The 26477-nt window shown below is 29.9% G+C and overlaps 1 pseudogene; it reads left to right on the forward strand.

Moving 5' to 3' along the window:
* The first annotated feature begins 6511 nt into the window (after window positions 1-6511).
* Window positions 6512-26477, forward strand: part of LOC129959111 (cytochrome c oxidase subunit 1-like) — a 55752-nt pseudogene continuing 35786 nt past the window's right edge.

The raw sequence follows: 26477 nt of genomic DNA on the forward strand, positions 1-26477 counted from the left end.
TCAACGTCTAACTTACTAGAGAAACGCATTGCTGAAGTAATTGCATTATATTTTAAAATATGCTGCCTATATAAATTCTAATTTGCGTTTGGTGATACCAGACTCCAGCACGGTAGAAATACTGGCGTTTTGATGAGATCCAAGTATCTAATAAGATTCGATCCCTGTAACACTATTTTTACTTACAAGGGGAGGGTAAAAATTCAGTTAGGGATGAAATTTAGTATAATGGCAGTATGCATTTAGAGTGATCATTCGCAAACAATTATAAATAAAAAACCAATTATAATTATGAATGTATTTTTTAAATATTTAGAATTTCTTGAATTAACATTTTACAGATAATTTCAATTAATTCCATAATTTAACACCAGCTTTCTACTTTCTCTTTTCGATTATTAACATTTTGAATATTTGCGAATATAATATATATTTTAATTCTCAATAATTAAGTAATATAATTTTAATAATATAATTTTTAATAATAATTAATTTAATTTAATTTAACAATTTTAATTTAATATGACAATTTAATTTAATATTACAATTAAATTTAATTTAATAACTTTTAATTAATAATTAAGTAATATAATACTAAGTAATTTTAATTCGCGGATATAATTTTAATTCTCAATATAAATACAGCTTCGTTGAGTTATTATAAATAAGCTGCATTTATAAAATTCCAAAAATTTAGAACTTTAAATGATTTTAAGATAAAAATAGTTATTTTGAAAGATTTTTATAGTTAAAATTTTATAATAATGCTTTAAAAAAATTGTTATATTTCAAGAGCAATATACATGAACGTAATTATTTTTCTTTAAAAAGTAAGTTATAAATTATGTATTAAGAGAAAATACATTTATTTTTTCCATATAAAAATGAGTATCACATTAATTGAAACCATCTTTAAATTGTTAACTTAATTAAAGTAATTCTGAATATTTAAAAAAATGCATTCATATTATGTTTCTTCTTAAAATTAATTTGTAATCAAAAAATTAGGGGAAAAAATATTTTTGTATAGAAAAAAAAACAGATTAATTAAAACTGTTTGTAAATTGTTAAATTAATTTAATATAAATTAAGAAAAAAAATTTTAAAGTAAAAAATGCTTGCCTAGGATAGATGAATATCATATCAATTGAAACCATCTTTAAATTATTAACTTCCTTTAAGTAATTCTGAATACTTAAATGCATTCAGACTTAAAATTGTATTTCCTCTAAACATTAAATTGTAATCCACGAATTAAGAGAATATTTATTTTTGCATTAAAAAATGAAAAAAATATTACTGAAAATTGTTTGCAAAATGTTTAATTAATTTGAAATAAATTAGCAAATAAATAAAGAAAGCGAAAAATGCTAGTCTGGAATCGAATTCCGGTCTCCTGTTTATTACACCAGTGTCTTAAAAGACTAACTATTCGAACCTCGGCAGCGTCAACTCATTATTACCATATAAGCTATGCAGAAAGTTTCAGGGTCATCTTCTCGAAATTCACTAGTAATTGCGCTTAAATATTTTCGTGAGTGAATCTTTTAAACGTAAGCTGCCATTATACTAAATCTCATCCCGAAATTGAATTCTCAACCTCGTTCCCTACCCTTGTTAACCCTCTAGCTGCTAATTCTTTAAAATCACTATTTAGATGCAATGTTTGCAAATAAATTCAAATTTTGTAAAGAAAGTGAATTATTAATATAAATTACACGATAATAATATAATGAAAATTTGTAATCGTAAAAATAAACACTAAACTGCTAAAAATGCGAGATGCAACAGAAAATGGATTGATTGCCAACCCGCGGAAATCACGGGATCTAAAGTCTAAACCATTCAGAAGTAACACATTGTATCTTTTTGTACATTGAATTATAGATAAAATTAGATTTAAAACTCAAGAAGTATTTTAATAAGTCACTCGTTTAAGAATTAACCTTCAATCCAAAGAAGGAAGAAAAAAAATGCAGAAAGGAACATTCATTTCGGTCTCAAACATTTATCTATCATTGCAATTTTTCAGATTGGAATAAATACCTCTTACAATAGGCCTTGTGACCAAAATTCAAACAGTGATAAAAATAACAATAATTTCCAATTATGTCACAACTTGAGAAAATCATTTAGGATATAGTTAATACAGTTTTCTCTAAAAAGGTACGAAACCTCAGATGTGGTCAATATGTTTCGCGAACCTGTAGGTACCATAGAATGTATAGTAGTAGTCAAAGGTGCAATACAATATAGTTTTAACTTCTATAACTCATTTTTGGTTGGAATGGAAAAATTAAGAGTTAGCTTAAAATAAAATTAATTTAACTATCATATACTCACACTAACAACATTCCTCAATAATAAAAAAAATTATAATTTAAATTAGTTTAACTATCATATACTCACACTAACAACATTCCTCAATAATAATAATAAAACTTATTTAAATATGTTTAACTATCATATACTCACGCTAATAACATTCTTCAATAATAATAATAATAACTTATAATTTAAATTAGTTTAACTATCATATACTCACACTAATAACATTTCTCAATAATCAAACTTATGAATAAGGTGACAATTTTTCAATAATTACTTTTCAATGATGAAATCAGTAAATGCATTTAATGTTCCATTCGTATTTTTTGTAAAAGAAACTTAATTAAGCTATCGATAGATTGTAATAAATATACAAATTTCCAAATTTTATTCATCGTATACACTGAAATGGTTTAAGATGCAATCTGTCAAAGGAACAACACTCTCAAATTTCGATTAATGACGCAATATAAAAATCGAATCCCAACTTTTCTATTAATGATGCAAAATAAAAATCTGATCTCGGAGGAAAAATGTTAACAGACTAGATCTTTTTCAGCAAAGTGCAATTATTGCAAGATGAAAATTCAAGTGATAATTACCTTGAACAGTTCAGAATGTATTGAATTCTATAAAGATATGCGATATTAATAAAATTATGCATATATAAGTTAATGGCTTCCTTAAATGTGTAATCTTAAATGCATTTCATTCTTTCAACAAATATTTAATATAAGGTCTAATTTATTTTCCTTTTTAGAAAATTAATTAATTTATAAATTAATTCTACAAAAATTCAAATATATTTAATTTCTACAGCTTATCTTTAAAATTTGTCGGAAATCTTGATTTCACGATAAAACGATTTTAAGCGTGAATGCCTTAAATCGAAAAAAGTCGAGCACATTACAAAATTCTTAAACAAGGTAATTATCACCAAGTTCTTAAACATCACAATTCATACAAATTTTATATTATATGTACTTACATTTATCCTCGTTGGTAAGGCGTTGGATTCGCTTCCCTTAGGTTGCGAGTTTGAACACGGCCGTCTAAAGATTCTACCTGTATATGTTGGCTGGGCCATGTACAAATTTGTCGTAGCCACTAAGTCCTCCAAGTCGAGACTATAATACTGACGATACTAGATCAGCGGCGATCGTTCGCTGATTCAGTTACATTTATCCTGGTTGGTAGGCCGTTGGTTTCGCTTTTCTTGGGCTGCGAGTTAGAACACCGCCGGCCGGAGATTCTCCTTGTATATGTTGGCTGGGGGACTTGCAAATCTGTCGCAGCCACTAAGTCCTCCAAGTCAAGACGATACCATTGGGATTACTAGATCAGAGACGATTGTTCACTGATTCAGCTCTAAATTAAGATCTGTGTATGAATGAAGTCCGTCCCGTCAAAAGGGTGTGACGTATCAGTAGCTAAGACGCACTCTTGGCCCAAGATGATACTACTGAAACAAGAGGCGCTAAATCTCGGTTTAAATCAGGCTTGTCTATGACAGTACCACATACATGTAATACTACTTACCAAGATGATACTACATATGTAATCAAAAAGAAATTCTTATACTATAGCAAATGATAGTAGGAATAGAACAGAATAAATTAGTTCACAACTTTTCAATAACTTTATTTCAATGCATCATCAGAGCATCTCTGCATCTCATCATCAACGCATTCTCTGAAACATCAGAATAAAATCTAGAATCGGATCAAAATAATTGCGCCGCAAGTAACAGTCTAAAATCTGCAGACGATAATTATATATGAGTTGGGTTGATGGGTCGCTCAACTCCGGCAATGATTAACTGCAGATGTCCCGAGTGTCACTCTGCTGGCGCAACCGCCTTCTTCGAGCTCTGGAAGAGATCTGAATTACATCTGAGTTTACATCTATCTTGTTGGAACAGCTTAATTACTATTGGCTGGGATGATATATATTCGATATATATTCGGATAGTCTAACGATAAATAAACGGATAGTCTTGCCTTTTATGGTCTTGCAATCTTTCCAAACGCAGGCGTGTTTTTTTTTCTAGCCATTCTCGAATCGTTTGGACGTGAAAACAAACCTTGGCATATGATAAACGATGTCAAACTAGAATTTTCCCGTAAGAACTTGTATACTTTATGTAAAAGTCAGCTGCCTTTTAGTTTTGCAGATGGAAGCACTTCAAGATACGGAAGACAAAACACTCATCGGTGCCTCATTAGTGGACAGTTATTAGCTCTGCGTTTTGTTTATTCAGAGTTTCAAATGCTTACGTTATTTGAAGGTTGATTCTTTATGGTTATATCCCATTACTTTTTGAGAATCAAATGAAAATAGGGTAAGCTGAGGAGGGAAAGGTTGCTATCGAAGATATCTACTATCTCCACGTGCAATGCATTTTGTGCACACGCGCTTACATTCGAGGTCAGAGACTGCTATCGAAGATTATCTCCACGTGCAATGAATTTTGTGCACACGCGTTTACATTCGAGGTCAGAGCTTTCCAAGTTTTCATTCAAACTTAAGATCCTTAAAACATGTAAATTTCATCAATTCAGTCTTTTCATTGTTTTTAATGCCACCCAAATGATGCTAAAAAGGACAGTTTGTTTGTAATATTAGTATGACTAGAAAATATTTCTAAATCTAAGAAATTAATTGATGCTCTTTAATTACACAAATGAAACCAACTAAAATAATTATTGTCAAAGGAATAAAATTCAATTATTCACATTTTTAGAATCAATTATCTAATTTAGAAATTTTCTACATCTCATAAGATTATGTACTCCAATAGTAAGAATTACAAAGATGTTAAAAATCAAAATAATTCATTTGACAGCAAAAATGCATACGTTTATTTAAGTTATACTCATTTAATCCAAGTAGAAAGTTGGGGCCTTTTGTCTTCCAAAATATGTTCGAATCTAGCCATATCAAAAGTCGAGTATTATGCGGTGAATTGATTTCTAAGACCAAATCGTTTCGACATTTGAAATCATCCATTAATCCGAAATGTATTCCATCAAAAAAAAAAAAAAAAACCGAAAAATACATTAAAGGCTACTACATGCTAGGAGCGAAATTAAAGAAGAAATATTCTAAGGATACAGAAATACAAACTTGTACCATTTGTACAAGTTTCTTCCTGTACAAATAGTACAAGAGATATTCAAATTAATTAAAAACTAAATTATCATCAAAACAAATTTTATTACAAAAATGGAAGGAAAAAAACTAAAACAAATCATTTATAAATATTAAATTTTTCTACAACCATATTTATGAAATTTTTAAAGATATTTTTATGAAACTAAGAAAAAAATATACTCACATTTGATGAATTTTACAGCTTCAAAATTTCATTAATTTTAATAATTATTTTGCATATTAGCTAGAAGAAATCAAATACCTTATTTGTCCATATATTTTCAACATAATATTTTTTGATAAATAATAATATTTTTGTAAAATTTTGGTTAAGTAGAACAATGTATAAAGATTTTGAGAATTTGCAAGATCGCTCTTTCACACTTGTTTATGTGATTTTATTATTTATAATATTTTGTTTTTATTTAATTACTTTATTTGTATTTTTGTTTCTTTGTATATGTATTCATACAGTAAAGATTAATACTGAACATAGATGGCGCAGTATGCGCTAACCCATATGTATGTTTGGAATGTGGGAGAGGCGCACTTAAGCTGTTTTTGTAAAGACTTTTCCCTGAGAGTTGGTGTGAAACTGGTGCAAGTAGGCACCGCTCGCTCTTTTGTTAGCGGCAAAAAGAAGTATTCGTTCGCTCTTTGTTAGCGGCAATTTCTACTTTAATTGTATATAGTATTATGTGTTACCTTATATATGTGAAGTCATCGTCCATGTGTTGTTATGTGTGTGTGTGTGCAAAATAAATAAGAAAGGACAAGAAATCATCTTTCTTTGGCTTAAATACACACAACCAGCTCTACATAAAAATTGGAGGCACCGACGAGATGTCAGCATGAGAAACAGATAAGTTTCTTTCATTTGTTTCTTATTATTATTGATTATTAGTTTGATGTTTTTAAAGAGAAGAACATCTGAAGAGTTAATAAGAAGTTCTCGAATTGCGAGCGAACATAATTTTCTTTAGTTTCGGTTCCGTTTCGCAAACGATTTGTTATATAATTTCTTTTCAACATGGACGATCCGAAAAGATATAAGGAACACATAACGCAAATTAAAGTCGCAAGAGGCAAGGTTAAGGCCTCCTTAACTAGATTAGAACATTCTGCAGATGAATTAGAATCAAAAAATGAAGTAGTGATTCGTTTGCAGAGGTTAGAAGAACTTTTGAAAGAGTTCGAAAAATTAGATTCAGAATTAACTATTGAGGATTCTGAAATAGAGGAATTCGAAAATAGATATTTTTCCTTGAAATTAAAGTTTCAAAATAAAATTGATGTCTTTAATACATCTCAATTTACTTCTGCTCAAACACAAAATTCTTCAATTCAATCTATTTCGAATTTTCGTTTACCAAAACTTACTATTCCAGTGTTTTCTGGTAAATTTGAAGATTAGATGAACTTTAAGGATTTATTTGTATCCACAGTTCATTCGCAGCTTTCACTAAGCAATAGCCAAAAATTTCAATATTTAAAGGGTTTGTTGTCTGATGAACCCGCTTCTTTAATTAAGCACATACCGTTGTCCAATGATTCCTATGAAGAAGCATGGGGAAAATTAATGGACAGGTATGATAAGAAGAAGAAAATTATTAATGCATTAATCAAAACATTTTTGGAACAAAAAGGCATCTCTCAAGCCAATTCAACGAATTTGAGAAATATAGTTGACACGAGTAATGAGGTTTTGAGAGGGTTAAAATCTTTAGGAAAAGAGGCATCTAGCAGAGACCCATGGCTAATTCATTTGTTATTGCAAAAATTAGATCCTGAAACAAGAAGACTTTGGTCCGTGAAAACTTCAGAAATAGAATTTCCTACGTGGGAAGAATTCTTGGAATTTTTAAATACCAGATGTTCATCTCTTGAATTAATGGTTTATAATGAATCTGATACTAAAATTCCTACTAAGTCTAATTTTGTTGCATGTGAAAATATTCAAAGAAATAAAAGTGATAAAAATTGTTTGAAATGTTCGGGAATGCATAAATTGTTTAAGTGTATTAAATTTAGAAATATGGATTTGAATGCTCGGAAGAATTTTGTAAAGCGAAACTATCTTTGCTTTTTATGTTTGAATTCTCATAAAATTAAGGATTGCACTAATTGCCATTTAAAGTGTACCATATGTAAAGGAAACCATAATTCACTCTTGCATGAAGATGTTAAAAGGTTAGTAAATAGTGCACGTGTTTCAGAATCCGAACCCGAACCTAACGATCAAACCCCAAAACACCCCTCCGAAGACGACATCCGCCAAGGGGGAGAAACGCAACGCAATAAATCAGTGGAACCTCAAAGGCCTGTTAGTTCTAGCACATGTCTAAACAACTCCAAATTTATAACCTTCCTTCCCACGGCAAAGGTTTTACTGTATAATAGTGGGGGTGATTCTTTCTTATTCAGAGCTTTACTAGATAGTGGTTCGGAGTCCAGTTTTGTCAGTGAAAATGTAATAAATATTTTAGGACTAAAAAGAAAGAATGCTAGAGTGTCTCTAAGTGGGATAAGTGGGGTTCAAGCAGGAACCACACGTGGCTCAGTTAATTTAAAAATTGGGCCAAGATTTAGTGAAGAATGTGTGACAGTTAATGCTTTTATTTTAAATAAGGTTACTTCTCAAATCCCAGTTGAGAATATTAACATTAAAGAATTAGATTATTTGAAGGGCATCACTCTGTCAGATGAAGATTTTTCAAAGCCATCAGTATGTGATATAATTTTAGGTTCTGATTGTTTTTTCTCAATCCTTCGTAATGGAAAAATTAGTGGGTCTGAAGGACAACCAATTGCGCAAAGCACAATATTTGGATGGGTTGTCGCAGGTCAGATTTGAAGAGATTCTATTTCATCATCGTACACACAATCGCATCTGATTTCCGTTGAAAGTGATTGTAACATTGATTCTGTTTTGCAAAAGTTTTGGCAAATGGAAGAGTTGCCGGATAAAAAGTTTCTTATGTCAGATGAAGAAGAATTTTGTGAAAATCATTTTAAATCGACTTACAGAATAAATGATCAGGGTCGATTTGTTGTAAGATTACCTGTTTATAAGGACATTAATCAGTTAGGAGATACAAAGGGAATGGCTATTTCTAGGCTTCTAGCTATGGAAAAGAAATTTAAGTTTGACTCAGAATTTGAAATGGAATACAAGAGTTTTATGAGAGAATATGAAGAATTGGGGCATATGTCACCTAATAAAGATTTTGATTCTTCTAAACCGGATTGCTTTCTTCCTCATCATGCTGTGCAAAAGAAAGACAGCATTACAACCAAATTTCGAGTTGTGTTTGATGGATCCTGCAAACCGCCTAACTTGAATTCGTTGAATTCAGTTTTGGGGGTAGGAAAATTATTGCAACCAGATATATTTACTATTCTTGTCAGATTCAGACTAAATAAAGTTGCTTTCACTTCCGATATAAAGCAAATGTATAGACAAATTTTAATTGATTCAGAAGATCAAAATTTGCAAAAAATAGTGTGGAGAAATTCACCTGATTCCACTATTAAGGAATACAAACTTTCTACTGTAACTTATGGAACTTCATCCGCTCCATTTTTAGCTACTAGATGTTTACATCAAATAGGCTTGGATTCTCAAATTATAAATCCTGAAATATCTAAAATAATTCAAAATTCCTTTTATATGGATGACTTGATGGCTGGAGCAAAATCTAATGAAGAAGCAATCGCGTTAATTCAAAAATTGTCGGAAATTCTAGATGCCCGAGGATTTCACTTAAGAAAGTGGCGTTCTAATTCTCCACATGTCTTAAATAATTTAGCTGAATGCCTGAGTGCTAATGAATCTAATGTGGAAATTCATCCCGAAAACTGTTCTAAAACTCTGGGACTTATTTGGAACTCTTCTACTGATTGCTTTGTTTTTAAAATTGACTTTAATTTTGAGAATGAAATCACCAAAAGATCTTTTCTGTCACAATCAGCAAGGCTATTTGATCCTTTGGGTTTTCTTTCACCCTGCACAATATTAATAAAAATCTTTTATCAGCAGTTATGGTTGCTGAAACTTGATTGGGACAGTGCCTTACCGGAACATTTTGCAGTTAAGTGGCGTAAATTCAAAAAGGAATTTCAGCAAATATGTCACATTTCTATTCCGAGATGGCTTCTAACTACAGAAAAGGAAATTACTCTTCATGGATTTTCGGATGCATCGGAATCAGCATATGCCTGTGTAATTTATGCGGTTCAAAGAACTGATAATGGTGTTACGAAAGTCACTATTTTAGCAGCTAAAAGCAAGGTAGCTCCGCTAAAGCCTGTATCCATTCCACGGCTGGAGTTAAATGGAGCTCTCCTGTTAGCCCGATTATTATCTGTTCTAATTAAAACTTTTAATGATCATGTTATTAATATATATGCTTGGACAGATTCTCAAGTTGTTCTTTCCTGGTTGTCTTCACCTCCTCGAAATTGGAAGCCCTTTTTTGCCAACAGGACTTCAGAGATCTTGGACCTCATCCCTCAAAATAGATGGAGGTATGTGCCGTCAAAGGAAAATCCAGCAGATATAGGATCCAGAGGTTTGTCTCCTAAGGTTCTGCCAGACTGTCGTCTATGGTGGGAGGGCCCTACTTTCCTAACATCATCAGAGGCTGACTGGCCAAAGCAACCAGTATTCAAAAAAAATGACTCTGTCCTTAAGGAAAAGAAAAAAACTGCATGTGCATTTGCTGCAATTTTGAAAAATGACTTAATAGATTCATTAATTGAAAAATACTCGTCATATACTAAGTTAATTAATGTATTATGTTTTTGTATTAGATTTATAAATAATTGTAAAACTGGTAAAGTTAATAATTCTACAGGTATAATTGAACCTATAACTTCAAAGGAAAGAATTTTTGCTCGTAATATTATTGTAAAATATGTTCAAACTGTATTTTTTGATGCTGAAATCAATTGTATAAGGTCAAACCAACGAATGCCAAAGAAAAGCCCACTATCAGCATTTTGTCCATTCATTGATAAGGACGGGTTGCTCAGAGTGGGAGGGCGTCTTCAAAATGCAACACTAGAATCAGAAATGATGAAGAGAACAATATTTTAAAGCAACCATGATTTTGACACCTTTTCATTATTCAAACAACCCAGAAAGAAATTTTGTGCCAACGATACGAACCAAATTCTGCTTTTCTTCAAATAACTTTTTTTAGGTCTGTTTCTGCAAAAACAAAAAACTGTGTTTATTGCAAGAAAAGATCCGCAAATAGTTGTATGTATTAGAAATTGGCGTCTATACAGGATAAAATGATATGATATTTTCATGCTGTTATTTATCTGTTCATTAGTTTAGTTTAATTACATTAGTGTCTCATTTTTTAAAAATAACACTAGGGTTATAGTGGGACGAAAATCGTAATTTTGAACTGTGATTGGATGACGAGGACGACACCTGAGCTGGATTCCCCTCTCCAAACTTTCAAACCACACCACCTGTTAATTATATGATAAAGGAGAAACAACCTCAAGGAAAAAGAGATACTAAGAGAATACACATTAACTGGTATTCTTTCTGCAGATTGCGTGCCGTAAAAAACATGATGAACAGAATGCAATGACTGATTCAATTAAGTTAAACGAAGTTAATCTAAAGCATTAGCATTCTATGAAGTTTAGATTAGAATGTAACACTTTTTAAATGTTTTTACACTATGTTACGTAATTAAAAAGTATTATTTTGCACTATGTTACGTTATTTACGTAACTTGAAAAAGAAGATATTAATTTATTGTTAGTCGAAGGAAAAAGCATCTGCTATTAAAAAAAAAGAGTTTTTACTGTGAATTCAATATAATATCTTGAACTAAATGTATTGTTTATCACGGAATGATAAAGAAAAAAATGTATGAACAGGGAGTCACAAGTCGAAAGGAATACACAATTAAAGGGTATCATCTGCATCTAAATAAGAATAAATACTTTGCTTATTACAGTAACTCCCGAGTATCCGACCTGATGTGCTGGCAAAGGCAGGCCGGAGTCCTTAGAATTCATTTTTTTTCCGCCAATCAGCAGTACCAGATGTTCAGTTTAGTTTACTTATATTAACATCCTTTTTTTAAAGCAGAATAATTAGACTCCCGCTTCCATGTTGCCAATACGACACCTAGCTTTTCTCATTTAATTACTGTACAAGAAAACTAAGCCGGATAGTCGCGAACCGGATACTCGAGAGTGTACTGTATTGATATTTAAAATCATATTATTTAGTTTAATAGATATGAAATATAATCTAATATTTTCATATAACTACCTATACAACTTTTAAGATTTAGTGTTAATAAATTTAATAATAATAACAACACTTTTTATATATTATATAAGATTTAGTAAATTGTTTATAATATGAACTCAAATTTCTGCTAAATTTTAACGAACTATTTGTTTAAACGTTCTATAATTGTAGTATTCTAAAATCAGCTATTTCAACATGGATAGTGTTCACTTTGATACATCTGTTTGATACGCCGTGTTCACAGAATTAAAACTCATCATTTTTGAACCGAAGGAGAAAATGTAGATCTACAAAACAATGCAAAAAATTAATAAGAATTTAAATTTACAATTGATAACAATGTAAAAAAATCTAAATTGATATTCTCCCTCAAATGAAGAAAACTGACATTAAAGATTAATTGACGAAAGACGAACACTCTTATTTTCAGAAATACCGAACATATTTCAAAGATACTAATTTTTTTATATAGATCGACATAATACTAAAAAAAGAAGCGATTGAAATTAAGTGATTTCATCCTCACTTCTGCATGATTTGGGGGTAAAAGTAATTCTTTAAACTATCAATAGATACTGAGCGTGCTTCGACAAGCTTGAATACATGATTTAAAAAAAAACAATTGATCTGAACGAATGGAATTTAATTTTTAACTAAATAGATGCTGTATCAATTTTACCAAAATGGAACATAACAATTGACACTTTTATGGTTCGCAATTTATTTTTGTAAAGCTATGCAAGGTCTTTCAATTGCTGGAATATTGATGAATATTTATAATAACTCAACGAAGCTGTATTCATATCGGGAATAAAAGAGAGCAGCTGAAATTTAAAAAAATATATCCGCAAAAGTAGAGAGCAGGTGTTAAGTTATGGAATGCATTGGCAGATGGTTCAAAATTTTTATTAACCTACGATATGCTCGATTGTTCGCTGCCCGATTTTCGGAAGAAAAATCATTTTTTTTTAAGTAAATGAAATTTACTTATGAGTAATGAGTTTTTTATCGATTCTTTTAAGGTTTCTCTTGTGGATAATCATTATTTATAAATTTTGCAAGATGCCAAAATATATCTATCTTTTTTGAAATGTTTTATAATTATCATTCTGTTTCTTGAATGCTATAAAAATTAATGAAATATGTTTATGATATCAGTAATTTAATTAATATTTATCATCATTTAAGTTACATATGTAATTATTTTTCCTGCTTAAAAATAAAAATATAGTTCAATTGTTATGTGGATGAATATTTATTTTTGATGGAGATTTATTTTTAAAACATTCATTTTTGACTGATAAAGGAATTTATATTAATTAAAACTATCTGTAATTTTATTTAAATAATTTTTAAAAAACGAGTTCATACATAATTTTTAAAAAAAATTATAATTCCGGTATTAAGAGAAAATGCATTCATTTTTTATATAAAGTTAGTATCGTACTAATTGAAGTGATCTTTAAAATGTTAATTTAAGTTATTCTGAATATTTAAAAAATCGCATTCATATTTATAATTATTTTCCATCTAAAAATTATATTATTATCTAAGAATTAGGAGAATGAATATTTATTTTTGCATAAAAAATGAAAAACAGATTAATTAAAACAGTTAAAATGTTAAATTAAAATTAAAGTGCAAAATTAATTGGAAATAGGTAAGTAAAAAAAATTTACAAAGCAAAAAATGCCATCCCAGGATCGAACCCCTGTCTTCCGAATGCTACACTAGTGCCTTAACCACTATACTATTCACACTCAAAATCGGCAACACATTATTAGTATATAAGCTATGCAAAAAAAAGAAAAAAAAATTTAAGGGCCATTTTCTCGAAATTGACTGGCTATTTATTTTCTTCATGTTATTTTATAATATTTTCATGAATGGACACTCTAAATGTATTATCCCATTATGCTAAATCTCATCCCGAACTGAATTTTCAACCTTGTGCCCTCTCCTTGTAAGTTTTATAACTGTTAAGTTTGAATCTTTTGTGTTAAAGGCGGACTTTTACAACACATAGGAGTTTTTGTTGAGAATGCTGAAAATAGATCATTTTTCACTACGTACTACTTAAAAAAATGCCAAACGATAAAACCCATCGTCGCAGCTGGTCAATTTATTTTAAAAAGTAGGACTAGGTTTTTTTTTTTTTTTTTTTTTTTTTGTTGTTGTTGTACGCTATTTTCAAAAGAAGTGAAGAACAAGAAAAAACAGTTGTTCTTCACTCTTCTTTTAAATTAATTGAGAACATTAAAATGAAAACTCAAAGTACAAGAACAAAATTTCATATTCTTTAGATGAAACAAAAGTGATAGCCCGTAATTTATATATTTCAGAACATTTTCTTAAAAAACGAATTCGAAAAGATTATCTTCAAAAATAGCAGAATTTGAAGTTCTCCGGCAGAAGAATTTATATCTATTTTTTATCTCTGTAATTGCTCTTATTATTGTATAGATAGGAGGTAAATTTAAAATATTTCGTATTAAGTACTGATATAAAAACTTTAGGTAAACATAGATTAGAAAAATGTTCCAAAAACTTTGTAAAGTTTTTATAACAAAGATGTAGTTGAAAAACTAATCAAGAAACTGGTTTACTACGGAATAGATTTTGAACAAAACAGATATAAATAACCCACAAGATATATTGCAATATATACTAAATAATAATTATAATGAGTTAATTCGAAACGTTTTAACTGAGCCATAACTTTTCTCTACGTTTCCCGCTACCATAGCAAATACTGGACAATCTTTCAGAGAATTAAATTTAATAATTGTCTTCGGTGAAGCATATGCGCAGAATGCTTAAATGTACTTACTATACTACAATTGGAAAAAAATGCAAAAAAAAATTTATTTTTGAAGTAATTAATAGCAAAACAAAAATCACGCATAAATAAACGTGCAATAATACTATACGTTTGAGGGGGTTTTTTTGTACTTTACAAAACATTTAGGGCCCCAAACGGTGTCTTGCATCCAGGCCCCTTTATAGAGTTTATGATTACTGTACATACTGTGCAGTTATAATCAGGAACAGCTGCAACAATTGGGATAAAAGTAAAATTGACGGTACAATGAACAACGAACTTTTTTTGCTACAACTTGTATTTTGCACACGACTCGTAGCAGAATTGTAATAGACACCTACTTCCTATGCCTTGGCAATATTGCTAATTTCAAGCCTTTCCTTCCTCACTTAATTACGACAAAATAGTTCGGATAGTATGGAAGTCGGATAGTCGCAAAACGGATACTCGGGAGTGTATTGTAATTATATTTAAAGGCGGCGTATTATTCAGTTTATAATATTTGAATTTTATTCTAATATTTGCATATATCTGCCTGCGAAACTTTTTTTTTCGCAATTTTTTCGAAAATTTTAGTCTCACTAAACTTAATAATAAAAATAATAAAGAATATAATATATAAGATTCAATAAATTATTTATAATATGGAAACAAATTTCTGCTAAATTTTAATGAACTATTTACTGAAACCTTCTATAATTGTAATATTCTACAATCAACCATTTGAAAATGGATAGTGTTCACTTTGATGCATCTGTTTATTGCGCAGAATTCATAAAATAAAAACTTATCATTTTTGAACTAAAGGAGAAAATGTAGATCTAAAACAATGTAAAAAAATGATAAGAATTTAAATTTATAATTGATAACATTGTAAAAAATCTAAATTTATACCCCCCCCCCTCCACAAATTAAGAAAACTGACTTTAAAGATTAATTGATGAAAGATGAACACTCTTATTTTCAGAAGAACTGAACATATTTCAAAGAGACTAAGTTTTTATATAGATAGATATAATACTAAAAGGAAAAGCGATTGCAATTAAGTGATTTCATCCTCACTTCTGCATGATTTTGGGATAAAAGTAATTCTTTAAAATATCAATAGATGCTGAGCGTCTTTGTCAAGTTTGTGTACAAGATTTTTAAAAAAAACAATTGATCTGAACGAATGGAATTTAATTTTTAACTAAATAGATCCTGTATTTTACCAAAATGATACATAATAATTGACACTTTTATGATTTGCAATTTATTTCTGCAATGATATGCAAGGCTTTTGAATTTCTTCATTTTAGCTTAAATGTTAAACCCTGGAGATCACTTCGAAATGAGGATGAGATGCTTTCGGCATAATGGTCGGATCTCACCATCTTGGTGGGTACACGAAAAGGTGAGGGTCTGGCTCCTCCCATCGATGACGATGATGTCTTCTCCTTAGAGAAGGCTTGTACCGTGGTCGGTGATGCCCCTTAGGACTAATAACAGTTCCCGCCAGTATTAATGTTGCTGTGGTCTGGTCATTCAGTATTTATTTACCGTGTGTCTTCGGGCAGTTTAAAGAGTCAGTTATATGACTTAGCTTAAATGTTTAAATAAATTTTCCAATGAAATCAGTCGACAATGCATAAGAATATTAGGATTACTATTTTTTTTTATATAATATACATAGTTACAAAAAATGGAGATACTTATTTTCCAATATTAGAGTTCCGGGTGATTTTTAACAATATAAAAAATTGAAAAGTTTAGACATGAAATTATTTTTGGAATTTTGAATATCTTTTCCATATTACATACAAAAAAATCTCAAAGGGAAATACTTCTCCAGAAAATACCACACAATAAATTATTCTCAAATAAATAAAATATTTGGAAAAAAATTTGAAATATAAATGTAAAATGTCTCTTTATCTGCGAAATAATCTTACTAACTGTATCATTTTTTCCAAAACGTTTCATTTTAATTTACGAATAAATAGATGTCATCGATTTTTGAATTTATCTCATTAATGTCAAGCGCTGCATCGGATATAATTGAATGGTTCTGAGAATGGCTGATTCCAGTTTTGATGCTTCTTCCTTATACAGCTAGTTAATAAATATTGTGTATTCTGAAAAGATAATCAGAAATCTACTGAACATTGGAGCACATACAAGTTAATTCAATCGTTTAATAGTTCTTTTAAATGCAGACGATATCAAATTAGAAATAAGAAAGGCAGAAAGCTTGAAACATTTAAGATTTAACTTAATGTATAGACTTTTACTGATTTCGGTAATCAAACGCTTCTGATAATTGATTTGTTAAACTTGGATACCCTTGTGAAATTATACGAGGACTGATTCTGTGATATGATTTAATAAGGGACTTGCAAATGACTCACATTGCACTCTGTCCATTTCTCAAAACCCTGTGAGATCAAAGATCACAATTCAAGAACAAATTTCATATTCGAAATCATTTGATTCTGGATTCTAAAAATATAACCTGGATCAACATTTTTTAAATTAATAATTGACATTAATTAATTAATTTACTTGAAAATGTTGTTACAAACTATAGAGAAATTAAATATTTTATTAATAATTTCAAATCTGGCTAAATATTTAAAGAATCGGCATGAACATTTGGCAGGAAGCTAAATTTATCTGAGCATTAAAATCATTTTACATAATTTTCGAGGGGATTAAAAAATTCGGGAAAGGGCAAGCAACTTTTCCATTTTATTCATTGCTATGTTTGTATCTATTAATAGTTATACGAGATAAATTAAGAGTAACTAAAACTCTCTTCAAAATTTATAGCCAAAGCAAAGAAGGGCAGCGCTGGCCTGGTGGCAAAATCTCGGTTTCGGAGGGATTCATGTTCGAAACGGAAACTTTCGGGGCCGAAAGTCCTCAAGCTACCGTGGTGTGGCAGTTAGGACAGGGGATGCCATCTCAGGTGGCGTCCTCGTCATTTGTCCGAAGTTCGAAAATGGCCCTAGTGTAACTTTAAAACGGGATGTTAACATAACGAAATTAAAGCCCGAAAATAAACGAACATCGTCCTTGTGATCCTAACAGCAGTTAGTACCACCCGCGCAGCTGAAATTTCATCCAAGCCGCGCCAGTGGAAGAATGCTTGGCCCCGGCGTATTTAGCTTGAAACAGGCTCGCTTGCACGAGGTTCTTCGGCGGCATTGGTTCTCGAGTCTGAAGCGCTCCGGTTCCAAGCCAGGACCTTACCACCAGGTCACCTCGGCCGCTTTGCCATTGCTAGAATAAGCCAATTTTTCTTAAACTCTTATGTTTGAAGACAGACAAAATATGATGATGTCTTGTCCGCTTTACTGAGAAAAGGGGGTGCAGTAGCTTCAGAGGGTAAAGACTCCCGGTCGCCCGAGGGCAAAAGTCTGAATTCGAGCTTATATGAAGATGAGACTCACACACTCCCTTGCACAACCTCTTTTTACGTGGGAAGGGGGGGCTCTTTAACTTACTTCACAGATAGAAAACAGTGAAAGGAAAACCATGTCCGAACCAGGACTCGAACTGGGGACGCGCAGACCACCGAGAAGACTCGCTACCCTTAGGCCAGAACGCCAGCGAGACAAGATATTTCAATTTATTTTAAATTAAGTACAAATTTTAAGAAGAAATTATATTTAATATTTTATCGATCATTAGGCTATAAGAAAAATTAAAAAAAAAACTCATGTTTTTATGTTTATTTCATGTTTCATGTCTCTATTCTTATTTGAAGAGAAGAGGGGAAATATCAGCATACAATCATACAAAATACTATTCATTGTTATTATGAAATAGGCGTTTCTTAACGTCTAACTGTTGGTTTAAAGTTAATGAAAAAGCTCTTTATCACCTTTTGGCGATATCGGCATTTTTTTTTTTTAATCTTTACACGTTTTATATTGAACTGTATACTATTTCAGCGGTAAAAAAAAAAGACAATATCAGCTGCTTCCTTTTTTGTGATGAATAAATTTGTCTAATGCTTATATAACATGAAGATAACGTACTAATTATCTGTTATGGCTATATATCAAATTTTTCTCTGTATTCAAAGTGAACAGAAACAAAAATGTATATAAAAATAAATAAACAAATTAATTATTTTTATTCTTTATTTCTAAAATTTTTGTATGGAAATCAGGAATTATGCATGCAAGAATGTAAGTGGGAACTTAACTCATTAGTAAAAGCAGTTTTTAAATGCTTTCAATATATAAGATTTTAACATCATAAGAAATGTAAATCATAACAAATTCTCAATTTATGAAAGCTGTTGACTTAAGGAATTAAGTTAAAAAGATTCGCCGTGGTTTCTTGAAATAAAACTCTTTCCAAAAATGTATGAATTTTCAAAGGAGAACATTTGAAACCACATGGTTCTTGGAGTCATCGCCTATGAAATTAACAAAGATGTCTTTCCGTATAGATACTGAATGCTGCAATCATTTAAAATAAAAAATGAATTGCATTTTCTTGTTTTCTTATTTATTCATGAGCTGTCAGATTTCATGAATAAATGAGAAAGATATTCAGAGTTCAGGCATTCATGAACTCAGATTTTCATTTACTAATGAAATGCTGAAAGCCCAAAATAGTTAAATTTTAGATTGAAGCATACAGATATTATGAATACTGGGACGTTGTTATTCTTCAAATAAATAAAGAAATTGGATATTGTAAAATGATAGAGAACTTGAAGTTTTTTCTTTGAAATACAATTTCCTTTGAATCATGTTTTAAGCAGAACAAGTAATAAACTACATCATGCTTTGTAATATCGCATTCGTTTTTGCCTTAAAAAACATAATATGACAATGCTGATTTTTTTTAATAAACGTAAAATGGGAGTCGCGGTGGCCTGGGGCTAAGGACTCGGCTTCGGAACGGTTGTTCGAGAATCGGTTCCACCGAAGAACGGTTATATAAAAGGGGATGGTGCGTGCCAAATCCGCTGCGGCCAAACGTCCTCCCGCTGGTGTTGTGTGGCAGTTTAGAGAGGGAGCGCCAGTTCAAGTGTGGTCCCCATCACCTGACAGCTGTCCGAAATTACGAGGTCCGTTCCGAAGTACCCTATTGTTACTTTAATACGGGACGTTAATACAACTAATAAACTTTAACAAAAGAACATTAATGGCATTCCATCCCTTAAGCCTTATTCTAGATGGGTCAGCCCTTCATTCTGATATTGCTTTGTTTCGATAGCTAAAAATATACCAAAAAATTAATTGTCCGGAAATATTCAATTTATTGCAATACTTTTTTTCCCTTCTCAAAACCAACTCTTTAATATGACATTTTAGATATTTTTAAATTTTGACTGGAATTTAAATCTAACATTTAAAATGCAATTTCAAGAAAAATTGATTTAAAATAACCAAGAAATTTCTTGAAAAAATTTTCCTTAAAAATATATATTTCTAGGCACTTAAGTCTGTTTCCGAAACTGTTTAAAAATAGTTTCCAAAATTCTTAAAACAAATTTAGATTACACAATATAACAGTTCCGATTATACATCATTTTTAATACCTTTTATTAGTTTGAAGTAATTTAAAAACAATATTTGGAAAATTATAATTTCTCATTCATTGAATCATAATTTAATACTCATTTCTATGAAAATACATTCTTTTTCAATACAAAAAAATTCAATTACTATAGAGTACCTTTAGTAGAATTTTTAGATACGGTTTTGGCATAATATTTGCTTCACAACTATCAGAAATACAAGAATCCTAAATCTGTTTAACAAGTGCATCTAATTAGTCATTAACAAATGATTTTTTTGATCCACGGTATTTAATTGTATCTTTAAACTACGATGATGATTCTAAATTTTTTGTTGTTGTTAATAATGGCACTTGCCACGTTCAAGCTCGCTGACTAATGTAACAATTTTAAGCCAAGGAAGCCTTTCTTGTTATTAGTAGCGCCAACTAGGGCCAAGAGTACGTCTTAGCTACTCAAACATCACATTCGCTTGCACAACCCCTTTTTACAGGGGAGGGGGCACATTCACACAGATAGGACGAATGAAGAACAACCATGCCCGAACCGGGATTCGAACCCAGGACGCCCAGATGACGGGGAAGTCACGCGACCCCTATGCCATGACGCCGGCATTCGAAGTTTAAAAGTATGAATCTCCTGCTAAAGAAAATCGTTGATTAAGTCAATAATAAGTGAATTTCATAAAAATATTTTGCTAATTCAATATGTAATTTCAAATCAATTTTATAAATGTTAAAATTTAATTAGTTTTGAATTTTATTTAATAATATCTGATTAAAACAATTTTTCTCTTACTTAAAGCCTTTGATTTTGGAATAAAGTAATAAAAATAATCACAAGTCGGTAGAGAATTAGTAAGAGGTATTTTTCCTTTGATAACTAATATATTTTTGTTGTTATTCTAAAATTGAAAACATTCAAATGTAGAAAAAACTTGACTTGTCTGCAGTTCTGCTGTGAAATAAATGATGCATAACAAAAAATACTCTATTTAGAAAGTAATTAATAATCCGACCTCCCTAATTTGTTTAATATTTAAAACTGAAGCATTTCATTTTTTTTAAAAAAATCAAATATTTCAGTTTTGAATCTTTGATATTTCAGCAATTTTTGACAATTAAAAAAAAGAAAGAAAAGACTCGCAATCATTTATATATTACACATTTTTTTTAAATTTTAAAATTATTTTCTTAATAAGAACTATATTTTGTATTCCTGTAAACATCATAATATTAAAAATACAATATGAGAGTTCTAAAATACTTTTATTGTATATCCCAGTGCGAAAAAATTCTACGTACTTATATTTTTCCCCCAATTTAAAAATTATAAATTAGTAAAAATAATTATCTAAAAGCAATAAAATTCTTAATCATCATGGCGAGGGAAAAACACATAATAATTAACACCAAATTAAAGCAAAAATAAATAATTTAAATTAGTAGCAAAAAAAAAATAGTCTAGAGAATCTCTTTTGATGAAATTATAATTCAGCATAAAGCTGACATCAAATTCCTACTAAAAATGATTCAAAAATGCAGCCGTTCATTATGATATAAACTTTACGCTGTGATTGGAATTAGACATAGCAAAGCTGTTTCCCAGCAACTATCAAGATCTTACGCCCTTTCGAGTAGGTGGGGCGTCGTGGAGTATACCAAGTTGTTTCAACGCAAACGATTACTTTTCCACTCTTATTGCAACGCAAGCAATCCCCCCCCCCTCATTTTTAGATCGTTTGGAATCTGAAAACAGACATCTGGTAAAATCTGAAATAACAAACGGGAGTCTACTGAAATTCATAAGCTGAAGCAATGTAAGCATTTTTTATCCATCACGCAGATGTTTTTCTGAATAGAACTGTAGCTAATTGTCTTGGTTGGGAATACTTAATTAATATACTTAACAGCAGTGGGAATACTTAACAGCAGTGGGAATACTTAATTTTGAAACGAACGCCACAACATTTCGAGGGAAGTTGATTAAAAATGATCATAGATAAGGAATAATTTGGTTCAAAAATTCAATCATCTGATACACACTTTATAATAAACTACAATCTATCTCACCAAAAAAAAAATAAATAAAAAGCAGATGTTTAAAGCAATCGAAGCAGCTGAAGTCTAAAATCACGAGTCGATGTCGCAACAACAATTCCAAAGACTTCGCTAAACCATAAGAGGCGTTATTAGCACTGCCAGTTTTCTTGTCTTTTTGTTGTTGTTCATGAATTATTATTCTTGTTTTTATATATTTTCGTCTTTGTTATTCACTCATTCTTAAAACGAGTGTCTGTGTAAAAATCCTTTAACATAATTTGAAACGGAGTTTTGTCTATGTCTTCGAAATAATGTCAAAAAATATATATTTTTAAAATTAATTTCTTTTGGCAGTATAATTTAACCCTTACAAAAGTTTTTTTTTTTTTTTCATGTTCTAATTATACGTCGCTTTCTGTTCCTACAGTCTTTTAGATTCAATTAAAATAGAATATATGAGATGTTTGTGGATTATGCGATTAATTAATTAAAGTGATTAATTTTTAAATTAATTATAAATTAATTTATTAATGTAATTAAAGCGATTTACAATGTGTTAATCTCAACTTGTATGTTTCGAAAGCGACGATGCCCATATGATATACGGACCGATGGTTAAGGGGTTAATTCAAAAGACAAACTATATTTTTATAAATATTATTTCAATACTAAAATACTAATTGAAAAGAGGGAAAAAAAGCTGAAAAATACAAAATACACTTTTTATTGAAACATGAAAACAGGAATTTTTTTATATTGCCTATGTTTATGAAAGTAATAATCAGAAGAAGTAATCTCAATGAGCAAATTAACAATGCATTTTTACGTATTTAGTTCATTATTTTTTAGTAATTCTGTTCTTATTGTTTTCTTTGAATAGAATGGTTATCTTCAAGCTTTGTTACATATGCAATGGAATTTCTAGTGTGCATATATGTTCGACAGAGTTTCAAGAAATATAGATTTACAATCTCAAAATTGATTTTTTAATCATATTTTAAGTTAACTGCGAAAAAATTATAATATTTTGTTATTGTATTATTATAAGCTAAAAAGAAAGAAACCAAAATTTAAAAATTAAATTAATTCCTCACTGGGATCTGAAATGGAAATACAAAGTGCATAAATAGGACTGGAAATGCAAGGTTTAAAAAAATCGTTGAAAACGCTCCACAAGCCGCATTTTTCTGCATGCAGTAGCAAAAAGCAGTTACTTGAATAATAGGTGTTGGCTATGAAATGTTTCCAAAATTTATATTGGATTTTTAATTATAAATGAATCAATATTTTAATGCTTTTTCTCAATAACTGCGGAACATCAAAGCACAAAAAAGATTTTTTATCACTTTGAAATTTTGAAAATGAGCTTTTCATTTGTACAGATTTAATGTCTTTACGGTACTTTTCACTTATTTTATAATTTTTAACTATATTTCATGCATATTTTTCTACAATACTATTCATTTTTTTTAAAAATACACGTGTTCTGTGATTAAACATATATTTTGTTTGCACATTGTGTATTCAGATGCATAATATAATTAAATGAATCTGAAAAATAAAATTCAGATAGGCAATAAAATATTTAGCAAAATAAAAATTAAATATTTTCATCCTACAATGTTTCGAATTAGAAGCTCGAATTACATTTATAATTTTAATTTTATAACTTGGAAATTTTTGGTTTATACATATGCATAAAAACAACAATGTTTTTTTACAAAAGAAGATTCTCCATCTTATTGAAAGCTCGCCGAACTTATGCAATCTCGCAGAATAAATTGATCTTTCTATTTACAGCTGGATTTTTAAACTTAATGGTAATGTATGTGTGTAATCAGTTTTCCCTTTTCTTCACGTTTTGTAGAAACTTTCTCATGAAAAATAAATAAGATTTCCTCTCTATTTGCAAACTATTTTCTTTTCCTTTTTTTCATTCCGCCTAAATATTACTGCCATTAAAACTTATAACACTTCGAAAGAAAGGTGCTTCAGGATTTTTTTATATTTAGAACTTATTTCTTTATTCAATTTTAATAAAAGAATATTGAAGAAAAGTATAAAATGTATTTCATAAGCATTTTCTAACTTGAGAAAAGAATCTAGAAGGTCTGCTATCCAGACATATATTTTGGGAAGAAATTCATTTTCACACATCAATTTCTTACAAAATATATTTCGTTATTCTTATAACAGAATCACTTTTTCATATTGATTATTATGAAGAAATAACATTATTACCTTAAATAAAAATGAAAAAGTGTGATTTTTCACCTCCCCATACAAATATAAAAGACTTCCATTACTATATTTATGCTAGAGTTTGATTTATTTTATTAAAATAAATATCTCAAGAAGTTTTCTTTTTATCAGAAATCATTTTTGACCATAGAACTGAATTGCAAATGAGTATAAAATCAGCTGTTTGTGTTAAAAGCAACATTCAGATAATTTTAGATTATGAGATATGATATTGCTTGGACAACATTCGCAAAGTGGACATGCTTTTCAATATATAATTCACATATAATTTGTTGATAATACTTTTTACTTTTTTTCTTAATTTTAAGAAGTATTATACTTTTTAGTCAGCTTTATTTCAAGATGGAATGTTTAGTTTAGTCCAGTTTAGTTACATTAACGTCCCTTTTAAAGCAACATTAGGGCTAATTTGGAAGGACCTCGTCATTTTGAACCACGGTCAGATGACGAGGACGACAAGATGGAATGAAACACACAATAAATATATCGAAGAATAACTTAAAATTATCCGATACACGTATTTTTCTTATATACAACTACTTCCCACTTCACATTGACAAATTACTCAGTACAACAACCTTTCATTACTTACAGTTGTATACGCACTTTCTTAGTTTGAAATAGAGAAAGTTTCGCCTTACTAATTCACTGCTTTATTCACAAATACAAAACTTTATTCACAACTACTACTTTATTCACAAATACAAATACTTTATTCACATTTACAAAAAATATAGAATATGAAATATGCATATCACATAATGGATAATTCAAAAAACAAATGAAAGCATATGATATTTTAAGAACATTCCAAGCAATATAAAGTGCAGCGGTGGTCTGATGGTAAGCTATCGGCTTTGAAACTGAAACTCAGGTTCGAGACCCGACTCCACCAAAGAACCGCAGTGTAAGTGGGTCTGGTGGACGCGAAATCCGGTCGGGCAAACGCCCTCCCACTTTTGTGGTGTGGTGTGGAAATTTGGAGAGGGCATTTTAGCTCAGGTGTTGTCCTCGTCATTTGACTGCGGTTCCAAATTACGAGGTCCGTTCCAAAATATCCCTAGTGCTGCTTAAAAATGGGACATTAATATAACTAAACTAAACCGAATAATTTAGATGCATCTTGAGAAATTAAAAGTCTTAAACTAAAACTAATAAAAAGAAATTAGTATTTTGATTAAGAAACTTAAATTTACACTAATTATAGAAGTGAAAATAAAATAAATATTACGATATAAAAATAAACAAATAAAATATTTTAAAATAAATAAGTATAACAAAGATAGAATTTAAAGAAACAGCCAAATACTGTAAAATTTCAGAGCTAAGAATTTTTTATGAGCTGTCTCAAAAATTTTTAGAAACTGGAGAGAAACAGGACTGATTTCAACGGATCCTGTTTAACTTGCAGCTCTTGTTAAATAATCCCTTCTGGCAGGTTTTGAAAATATCATGTACTATAAAAATTTGTTACAGGTAAAAGTCGCCCTATATTCTCTAAGTTAAATTTATAGAAAAATTTTGTTAAGAACTTCACTTTTCATAGAATTAGACCATATATCTTGCCATAAATCCATAATATTTTAAATTATTCTTGATTTGAGCTTTGAATCAAAATATTTGACACAATACACCTACAATTTTTCTTTATTTTAAGCCGATCGATATTTATTTCTTGTTGCGTTTAATCAAATATAGCTTATATTTTCAAGTTGATTCCCATTATTAAAATTTTCAAAGTCTGAATCAACTTTTACAACTATTATTAATGCAACGAAATTATTTTCTTATTCCTTTTCAAGATATCCCTAATTCAATATTTAATCTTTCCCTTCATTTTTTATTATCCAATTCAAAATTTATGATTTCATTTTTGATCTTAATCAATTTCTCCCTGCGAATATTATTTTTGCAAAGCGAAGCAACAAGCTAAGGGACTTTTCATGCATCTGTTGCATTTTTTAAAATAGTTTTATATCTGTCCCAATTCTGTTTGACCAGTTAGAATTCTGTCCCAATTCTAAATGACAGTCAAATCACCAAGTATAGTAAAGATGTTAAGCT

Source organism: Argiope bruennichi, chromosome 2 (assembly GCF_947563725.1).
Source record: "Argiope bruennichi chromosome 2, qqArgBrue1.1, whole genome shotgun sequence".
NCBI lineage: Eukaryota > Metazoa > Arthropoda > Arachnida > Araneae > Araneidae > Argiope > Argiope bruennichi.